The following is a 9,981-nucleotide window of genomic DNA, read 5'->3' as shown; positions in this document are numbered from 1 at the left end:
ACAAATTGTTCTTAGCAGCATAGTGGCCTGACTGGTGAAGGGGCGATGCAGTCCCAGAATATGGCTGCAGAATGGCACAGATGGAGAACTCTTGTGTGCTGATGTGAGAGCAGATGCTGTCAAAGGCATTTTGTGGCATTAGATAAGGCTCTGGCTCCTCTCCATCGGCAGCACCAATCTCGTTACTCTCAGCATGTGAAGAGATCTCACCCTCTAAAGCCAGGGCTGGATGGCTGTAATGAGGCGCACCAGTGCTGGAGACAGCCAAAAGCCTGCAAGCTGAATTTTAGGAAAACATCATGTGCCATTGTCATCTATATTTTCATATCTCACAGTTAAAAATAGGGAAGAGCACGGCACGGTATGACTAGCCAGTTCAGTGCAGGCCTTAACAAGAACATCTCTTGTCTGTGGTTCACTTACTTAATACTTATACTTTAATCTTTGCCTAGTTTACACTTGAAGTTGAGCACTGTAAATACATTAATTACTCTTTATACTGACACCTCTTTCCATATGTCAGTCTCAGTTACATTAATAGACACTCTGTAGACACTTTGAACAGGAGGTGTCTACATAAAAGTTAACAGATTGTGTTGTATCGTGAACTCCCTCTGAAAAGACATAAAAGATCTTTTACAGTAAACAGGAAATGAGTAAGACAAAGAAGCAGTATATAAAATAATAAGTGGTTTAAAGACAGACTGGGAATTTTGCTTTCCTGCCTCATAGTACAGAAATAAAGGGCTATGCAATTAAATTTGAAGGTGGTAAATTATAAAAAAATTAAAATATTTTGTGACATTTGTTTGTAATCATATACATGAAGTGCAGCACAACTAGAAGAGTAAAATTCAAAAATAGTTTGGAGAATCATCTACATATCAAATATATCTAAAGAGACAATTAATGGCAGCAAGACAAAAAAATGGATGTGAAATCTTAAAGAGTTTTAGTTTAACAACCATTACTCAGTATCGGTATAATAGGTGGAGATGAGAAGTAAAGTGGAGATTACCGTGTAGGAGGTTTTCTGCTGACAAGATTTTAAACTTCCCTCTGAGATATCTGGTCCTCGTCATTTTAACAGATATATACAAATCTGTGCTGATCTTCATCTCATCCAATGTGGCTGTTCAGTGCTTGATCTCATCCCTGAACTACAGATCGTGCATTCATCCATATGTATTTCTGAAGCTGAGTAAAATTTTCTTTCATAACATCATGACTTAAATTATTAACATTTTGATTAGAGCAGGAACAGTTAATAATTAAATAGAGGGAAAACTAAACCTGCAGGTTAAAAAAGCCATTTATTTGGGCCTGACTACAGACAAATTTATGCCCTTTTCTGTAAATAAACTGTATTTTGATTAAGCAGTCAAGTTCTCTTTCAGTTCATACTCTCCCTATTTAATCAACAACAGCAGGAGAGATAGAATCAGATCCTTGATTGCTATTGATGGCTTATTGTAAACAGTTCGTTGCAAGACAAAGACAAATGCAAAACAAAGGCAGGACTGATATTGTGGCAAACAAAAAACAGGAAAAGCCAGATGCAAAATGCAGATTTTACCTTGATTCCTCGATGAAAAAAAATATTTAAATACAGCAAATTGGCTGTTAATAATCTCATTATTACAAAGCAAAACCCCAATGAAAGACAGGCTGGCCACAAGCAAGATGGGTGCAAGACACCACATGCAAGTTGCAGGAAACCCCCTTGTTTTGCAATTAGAAACCCAGCCAGTGAAATCATGAGCATAAAGCCGCTCATCCTGTACATAATGTATGGTTTTCATTGCTTGCTTTTCTTTACTTTGGAACAGTAGTAAAGGCTCCTGGGTTTACACTTCTGATAGATAAAAACCTGTTTGCTAAGGCTTGCAACTTAAACATGTGGCTAACAGGAGAATCTGCTGTCCACCTATAATTTTTGTGTAACAAGTGCAAGTTATAGCCAGTATAACTTTTTTATTCAAAGTAGTAATGATGCTGTAATGTGATTTATATAGTAAAAGATCCCTACTCTTTTGAGGAAAGAAGTAACGGCTTAAACCAACCACTTTAAACACTTCCCTATTAATTCCTGGGCGCAGGAAATTTCATTCCCCTTCCACATGATTAATGAAATTTCACAATGTTATTTTATCTGTCTGTATACATAAATGTGCATATACCTTTATAAACTATATGTTTACAATGTAAATGTATGTTTTGGTTTTTTATTATGTCTAAACTCAGTTTAGTAATCTCAACCTTAGGTAAATCTGCTTTGAAGTGAAGTGAGGGATAGAAAAATATCTCCTAGCTGGGATTGTGGAATAAAATGTTCTGCAATGCTAAAGCAGCTTATCCTAGACTTATCAATTAACAGTCATAGTGACATGTAGTAGATCACCGGGTGATGTTTTTTTGTGAGTTTCTAGAAAAAAAACACCCCAACAGCCTAGTTTTAAGAAGTAGCTTTAAGGACTGCAAATCTTCACTTGAATTATTAGTTGGTTTGGATTAAGGCCTTTTACTAGATGAAAAATACTTGCTATAAAACAGTCTTACATCTTAGTTTTAAAAGCTTCTTATGCTTGTGAGCTACCTATGTCAATTTATAATGTCATGCTGGTACTTAAAAGCATACTTTCACAAAAAAACCCAACAAGCCAAACCCAGAAACTAAAAATTTACCTAAAAATATATACAAGCAGTGATAGCTAAATCCTTTATGTAAGGCTTATCATCACTAAATGCTGAATGTAAATAGTTGATATTACTTGAAACAGCAGCAGCAGATTAGAAAACAACACAAAACCAGGATGAATCCAGAATCTGAAATGCACCATTTCTAACCACTGCACCTTGTGGGAATGCAAGTTATGATCAGGCTTGAGCAATCACGGCTCTCAGGGCAGCTGAAGGACTGAGAAATACCTACTTCGTAACGCAACTGAGAGTGTCTAGTGAAAGATTTAAAAAAATGGCAGATCTGTCACTCTGCACTGTCTCAGCAGACTGGGATGTGATGATGATTGATGATGATGATGATGATGATGATGATGATGATGATGATGATGATGATGATGATGATGATGATGATGAAGGCCAGGCTGGATGTGGCTTTGAGCAACCTGGTCCAGTGGAAGGTGTCCCTGCCCATGGCAGGGGGTTGGAACCATATGATCTGTAAGGTCCTTTCTAATCTAAACTGTTCTATAATTCTGTGATTCTATGATGTTGAATTAAACTGCTGTCTTAATAGACTCAGAAATTAAACTGTCACAAGTAGTGTATTATGTATAATCAGAATAGTTTATTACCTCTGAAAACTATGAGGGCCATGATATTATGTATGATCAGAGTCAGACATAGAATTATAGAATATCTCAAGTTGGAAGGGACCCCTAAGGATCATTGAGTGCAACTCTCTGCTCTTCGCAGGACTAAAGCTAAACCATAGGACTAAAAGTGTCGTCCAGATGCTCCTTGAACTCGGACTGGCTTGGTGCTGTGACCACTTCCCCAGGGAGCCTGTTCCAGCGACCAACCAAATCTGAAAGTGCATTCTTAACAACTGTCAGGATAAGCCTTTGGCTTTCTCCAGCCTTTAGATTATTTTTATCAGCAAAATGAATTGTCTTCGATAATTTCTAGTGCATATATTCTAGGGGGTCAAACTACAATCCTGGAACATTCTACGCTTCCTCACTGGCAAGTGTTTGAGGAGAAAGTCTGAGCCTGGCTGAATCTTCTCTGCAGTTGTTCTGAAAGCAATTTGGCACTGATCACAGTATGATTTGCTTTTATACAGACAAAAATGAGATGAAGAATGAAAAATAAAGCTCAGTATTTACAGAGACTTGGATCACCCCAAGGACAAGGAATGAGAAATGTTTTTTCACACGTTTCCTGTTGCCTTATCTATGTCATACATGAATTTGTCCTCAAGAATAGCAGGAGCTCTTTATTCATTTGTTTAAATTTTCCCTTTAAATTTAAAATGTTGAGTCTGTTCATTTCTTGGCCTTGCTAATTTTTTTACAGAGTTGCTTTGTGCTTAGTAAATTAATGAATTGCCATAGAATAGCCGAAGTCCAAACCATTACTGCACAAGCCAAACATAAACAAGTTATATAATGCTGCAATCATTCATTTATTAAAGGAAGTGGAAAATTCAAAGTGTATGTAATCTTTTTGGATGACTGACAGGCAGGTGTGATCAAGAGAATGGGAATCCAGTGATTGTAGGCAGATAGAGAGACAGGTTTGTCTGGGTGATAAGAAAGTAAAGTGAGATGGAATTGGGAAAAATGGGAGAGAGCATCATCTGTTCCAGGACAGAGAGAAGTAACAGTGCGAAGGCTGCTGGGGGGGTTTAGAGGGAAGCACTAACAAGTGCCTAGGGAGATTCAGGAGCCAGGACCCGTTGACAAAGAGGAGCGTAAAGCAGCTGTGCCAGGAAAGCGATAAAAAGAGTTGCAGAGCAGGCTTACAGAATTGCTGGACCACCTCTGATTCTTGATAATCCCCCAGTATATTCGATCTAGAACGGAGAAAGGTAACGCCAGGCTTCAGGAACCTCCCAACTCAGGTCACTGTACAGCATCCACCTCTGCTCCTGGTCCACCTCCCCACACCCCACATAAGCACACCTCCTCCTGGGGTCAGCATGGGGCAGCAAGCCTCAGCCCTGTCTTTTTTACTGCACTGGGCTTTTCAGCTCCACTTGCTTTCAGACATTCTGACCCTACAGACCAGAAAATTGTCCATGTTCATCCTTCCCGCTGCATGCTGTGATCCGGGTTAGCAGTGAGGTGAACCATTTTTCAGCAAAGCTAAACCAAAGCCAATGCACCTCTAGGGCGATTCTGCTTTTTTATTTCCTTCACGTTAGACTGGTGCTAACCAAGTTTCTGATGAAAGATGTGTTTATCTTACAGTATGGCTAAGGAGGAAATCACAGATACATGGAGGACCTGGTGTTATGGAAAACTCTTGCTTTGGACCATAATCATCACCTTGGCTGTTTGCTGAACCCTAACAAAATCCTCTTAGCTGTGGGTTTGGCAGTTTTGCACAGGGTATGCCACAGGTGCTTGCAGACATAACTGCACAAACACTGAAATAATCACATGGCAATTATTGACACTAGATATTTTTTAACACAAATTAACTAACTGTCAACAAAACCATTGCTATAGTGGGCATAATTAATCTTTTTTTTCAGTAGCATTATATTATCAGTGTTGGAATATTGCCATTCCACCTTGCTTGTTTAAACCTGTCTGAAATTCCACCCCTCCTCTCCCACCTTGACTGATAGAAATAACACCACCATTTTGGTGTGACAGCTTTTCCCTTACCTCATCCAAGATATTTACAACGTATTATCGGGGTTGGATATGGTATGGAAGCTTGACACCCTGCTCTTATTTTACTCTGATTTCCTGATGAGTATCAGTAACTTTTGTTTCACTCTCATTTTAGCATGGGGTTTTGTTTATTTTCTTCTGTTTTGTGAATATGCTGGGTCTTATCCCCTGATTGTTTAGCATCCCTTGTGTGCAGGGTCTTGTCAAAGGGCTTTTGAAATTTCATGTATGTTAATAAGTTTATCTACTTACAGACGTTTTCAAATAAAGCCCCAGAACTATGTGAGAGCTGATTTCCCACTGCTCAAATAATGCTGGTTAGTTCTTGCTACATCTAGAATTTCCAGATGTTTTGTTATTCTTTCAGCCAATTCACCAAATCAAGTTGCCGAGTACAGTTTGTAGGCTGCTAATACTCTTACTGAACTCTAAACAGATTTACTATTTTGAAGTGTTTTATGACAGAAGTTGTTTTTTAACAAAAGCTTGTATATTTTTGTTAGCAGCTCACCTGCTTTATATTCCTGCAGAATTTTTGTATGTAAACACGTTTGGAGATTTTATTTTATTTTTATTTTTGTTATTGCTTTTACCTACATGCCTTCTGACTTTTTGGTCTCTGAGTCTTGACTGAACTGCAGGAGGGATGCCCAGATCTTACCTGATATGAAGTATGAGTATATTGGGGGGGATGCAGCCCCAGCCCCAGCTACTCATGTTTCAGGCTTTCCAGATCAGATACATCCTGAAAGTGTGACACAGGCTGAATACCCAGATGTACAAATACAATAGTTGCTGCAGAGACAGTGGCTTTAAAAAACCAAAACGCTCAGCACCAGTAATAGGCACACTATGTTTCTTTCATTATAGCTGAATGGTTTGAGCATTTGGTTGAAGAGGGAAAGTCATCCCTATTCCAGGACTCTATTTGCACTTATTAGTCCGTATTTTGTCCTATTCTTCTCTAGTCTAAAAAGGATAGGCTCTTCAGTGAATATGGACTGGAACTCTGTCCCCTTGATCCCTTGAACCTAAACGCTAGGCTAAACCCCCTCAGATTTCTTTACTGTGTTCCTGGGCTTCACATCCTTATGACTACAGCCACACCAGCAAGGGTCAGTTTTCCCCAATGACACTATTTTCTTGAAAAGTGAAATATCTGAAAAAGACTGGGAGGGATCAAAAGCCATCTTCCTTCATGGGCAAATGCTATAGTACCAGTTCTGTTACGCAGAAGGTTGGTGGTCTTACACTCATCTACTATGTCCCACTAAAGAAAAATAAATGTGTCCCATCAGATGGTTGTCCTCAGCAGAGGAGCCTGCTCTCGCTCCCTCGGACTTCCTACTGCATAGCTTGCAGACACCTCTCCGCTTGGCAAAGTTTCTTTCCCTTTCCAGTTAACCGACCCTCCCCAGGCCACTACTGAGGATGCCTAAGAGCTTACTGCTCCATATGGTCCTGCTATGCCCAAATGCCCAGCATCAGGCAAGATGCTGCCTATTCTAAGGGGTACCTAAAATGACTCTTTTTTGCAGAGAGGGAAAAAAACCCATATGCAGCCTGTCAAAATTGTCTGCAGGTGCTCAAAACTCCACATGAATTCCAGATGCAACCCCAACAGACTGTTTCCCAGCACTGCTTAATCTTGTGAGCGCCTCCCTGCTGAACCTGAAAGCTCCTCGGGCGTTTAACTTTATTCACCCACACATGTTAAGGAGATCCTGTTTTGGGAAGATAGGCACTTATCTCTTGCCTCAAGTCCCACTGCAATCCAGCTTAGGAAGACAGGCATTTAAATCCCTTTTAGAAGCCTGAAAAATTAGCAGCAGTCAGAATTATGTCTGGCTTCTTCCGGCATGGGCCATCAGCTTCGACATACGTGCAAAACGCAGAGAGCACGTCTCAAGCTAAGCACAGGAGTGGAAGTGTACATTTTACTGTTTGAGAGGGATTGATGTGACAGTGTCGACATCTTAGGAGACTGCCCCAACTACTATGTCATGCTTGGGCAAAAAGCATCGACCTTTCCTACTGAACTGGAACCACCGCATGGTGGATACGAGGAGTTGTTGGCTCCAGTTCTCTTGGGGAGCAAAACCAAGGGGAGCAAACTCATATACTTGGAAAAGATGTGTTATACAGAAGATTGTCATGGAACAAACAAGAAAAATAGGGCATAACCTCATAACCCTCCTCCCCGTGCCAGAGAGCCTCTGAACTGCTAGGCTAACCTTGGGTTCCCTTTTGTCTGCTCTGATGTGGCCCCGTGTCTTGTGCATTCCCAGCTGCACAGGCTCTCAGCTGCAACACCTACCATCCACGCTACCTGATGGCTGCTGATTATGCCATTCCGCTGGGAAGTTTGAGCTCAGGGCTTAATTAGAGTCTAGAAACATCACCCACTTCCTTTCTTATAGCTTTATGCATCTTTATGCAAAGTGTGGGTGGAAGCACTGTGATCACATACTGCTTCATTAGCGCCAGTCCTGCAGGAGGGACAGATAGGCTGGAGCAAGTATGGATGGGGTTACTGGCTTCCAACGACTTTCCAAGAGGGTATCTGTGCTCTAACCGCAGGCTGGCTTTGCCTGCTGGCACTGTGAGTTCACTTGGAGTCGGTGGAAAGAAGGAAGCACTGTAAGCACCTCAAAAGAAGCAGTCATCATCTTCTGCAGGTCTTCAGAAGCGCCTCTCTGTCCGCTGCCTGTACAGCAAAGCTGAGGCAATTAGATTGCTCCTTTCATCCCTTGCAGGGCTCAGACAGTTAAGATTTCATTGAGGTAATAAAGCCTCAGCGAAGTAGTTAAAGTAGATGGACAAGATTTCCAGCCCAAATACTCGAGGTTTCTGTTGACGATTGCAAGAAAAAAACCCAAAGTATCAATAAGATGGTGATTATTGAAAAATCAAGTTAAAGGATGTATCAATTTAAATTAGGATGTATTCTAAGACACTATTTGAAAAGAATCAAAAGACCTACAGTCTTCTGTTAATATTTTCATTTCTCCTCTGTGCCCCATCAGGCTTTAGAAAAAATAATTAACATTAACAGAGCGTTGAAACAAATTTTCCTCATCCTTTCTGTGAAGCTGTACTCATGAACCACAGAGGGTTGAAAATTTTAACACCTTGTGAAAAAGTAGTGGGACCAGTAAGACCGTAATGTTAACCCATTGGTTGTTCCCCAGTTAGTCCAACTCTTTGGATAGTGTCATCTGAGAAAAGGTAGAGGAGTTTTTATTGCCTTATCAATTGATTTTATTCTAGAAAATGTGTGAAAGCAATTACATTATTTATATACAGATTGTGTAAATATACTGTAGGAAGTTTCAGTTTAATGTTGCAAAGGGCCTTCATTAATGCTGTAGTTCTGAGAAAAGGATGTAAACAACATAAAGGAGAAGAGATTTGATTTTTACTGAGATAAGCTGAAAGAATTCAACTTTACTAAATGTCAGCGTTTCTTCTTTCATGTCATTTTATGTGATGCTCTTTCTACCTACTCCACGCACGGTTGTGAAGAATATGCATTAATAATGAATCCTTTATTGATGTGACTTCATGATGTTAATTATTTACATTTGCATAATTCCATGCGTTAGTAATAAAAAAAAAAAATTCACCAGAGATACATAGAATTAAATGGTTGGGTTTGTCCTGGAGCAACTACACACCGCTTTTAACTGTATGCATATTTCTGACAGAAGACAGAAAGTCAGTTCTGCTGCGCAATCTAATCTGACATTGAAGAAGTATATCGTTAATTGTATTTTTTCTAGGAAGTACGTTTGCTTTTTTATAAAGGGGAGGAGACTGCGTTTCAAACGCACTTCCAGAACTTTGCATGGCTCCCCAAGCCAAAGCCTTACCGAAGGATTTGAAACCGACTATGTAGGTCAGCGTCTCCTCCCGCGGAAGGCCTGCTCCCATTTTTTGCCTTGCCCCGGTACTGGGGCTCATCCGCGTTTATGCAAAGCCGCCGGCTCTGTGAATGAAGCCCGCGCCGCCGGGCCCGGGCTCGCTGCCCGCAGCCGGAACCGGCCACCTACCGGAGGGACCGCTAGGGAGGACGCGGTCTTCTGTCGCCGGTGTTCGGCGTCTTAAAGAGTCAGGCTGAAGGTTTTAAACTGGCAGCAATAAACCTTCGGAATAAACCGCGTGGTACGCCAAACGTGACTGCAAGGGCGCGCAGTCAGGCCGGTAGGAAGGCTCCGTACGTACACGGCGCTTGGCGACGGCGGGACCTGCCCCTGCCAGAGCCGCGGCCAGGCGGGGGGACGCGCGGCGGGTGCCCCAGGTGCCAGCGGTCGCACCCAGGCCCGGCGGTGCCTGCGGGTTCCGCAACAGCTGCAGCCGCCCCGGCCCCTCGTCTGCGCCAGCGAGGGCAAACCCCGCAACCGCCCAGCGGGCGCCTTCAGCCGCGGCATTTCGAGCGGGAGCCGCCCGCCCCGTCCCCGCCCTGGCGCTTCTAGCCCCGCTCGTCGCTGTAACAGACCCGGCGCTGGCCGCCTCCCCGGGCGGCCTGTCACACCGCCTGTCAGTCACGCCGCCCCCCCCCCCGCTCGCTGCTGAGTCACGCCGCCGCGCCGCTCCGCTCGCCCCCTCCCCAGCT

Source organism: Falco naumanni, chromosome 2 (genome assembly GCF_017639655.2).
Source record: "Falco naumanni isolate bFalNau1 chromosome 2, bFalNau1.pat, whole genome shotgun sequence".
NCBI classification, from domain to species: domain Eukaryota; kingdom Metazoa; phylum Chordata; class Aves; order Falconiformes; family Falconidae; genus Falco; species Falco naumanni.
Note: the sequence above shows the minus strand (reverse complement) of the source record.